The 572-nt window shown below is 65.7% G+C and overlaps 1 protein-coding gene across 1 annotated transcript in view; it reads right to left on the bottom strand.

Annotated features, from left to right (window-relative positions):
- LOC102503039 (60 kDa lysophospholipase-like) overlaps positions 1-572 on the bottom strand; it is a gene marked incomplete in the record, with an annotated part of 33555 nt that overhangs the window by 19362 nt on the left and 13621 nt on the right.

Genomic DNA, 572 nt, shown 5'->3' with positions numbered 1-572 from the left:
CGGACGAGGTTCAGAGCCGAGCTGTGGCCAGCACCCCTGCCCTCCGGGGACGCCCAGACAGTCACCCAGGAGTAGGAGATACTGCTCACCCTTGGGAAGCCCAGGTCTGCAGGGGCCCAGGAGACCCCTTTTCTACCTGCCACGGCCCCACCACTGACACCCAGAAGTTCCCCATGGCGATATCCCTCACAGACCCTGCTGGGGAGCTGGGACAGGGGCCGAGACTCTGCCCCTGGCTCTGAGCTGCCCAACAGCTGTTCCCCAAGGAGGGACCAGGATGAGCTCGGGCAGTGAGCCGGGGTTCCCAGGTGGTGGCCCAGCTGCCCTGCAGGCCCTGCCCTGCCCCCTGCCCTGTGAGGGGCTGGGGATCCCTTGACATCACGTCCGGCAGCCTCAGCACCAGCACGGGTGGAAGGAGACAGAGCCTCCATCAGCATCTCTTTTAGGGAGCCCCACCCCATCTCAGAGCAACTGGCACCATCTGGCCACACCTCGGTGGGTGACGCAGATGCGGAACAGGCGATGGAGGGCACCTGGAGACCGGAGAACCAGGAAGGAGCCCCACGCTCTTC

The sequence above is a fragment of the Tupaia chinensis genome, unplaced genomic scaffold (genome assembly GCF_000334495.1).
Source record: "Tupaia chinensis unplaced genomic scaffold, TupChi_1.0 Scaffold000671_2, whole genome shotgun sequence".
Taxonomy (NCBI): domain Eukaryota; kingdom Metazoa; phylum Chordata; class Mammalia; order Scandentia; family Tupaiidae; genus Tupaia; species Tupaia belangeri.
The sequence above is the reverse complement of the archived record's forward strand: the minus strand, read 5'-3'. Positions and strand labels throughout refer to the sequence as shown.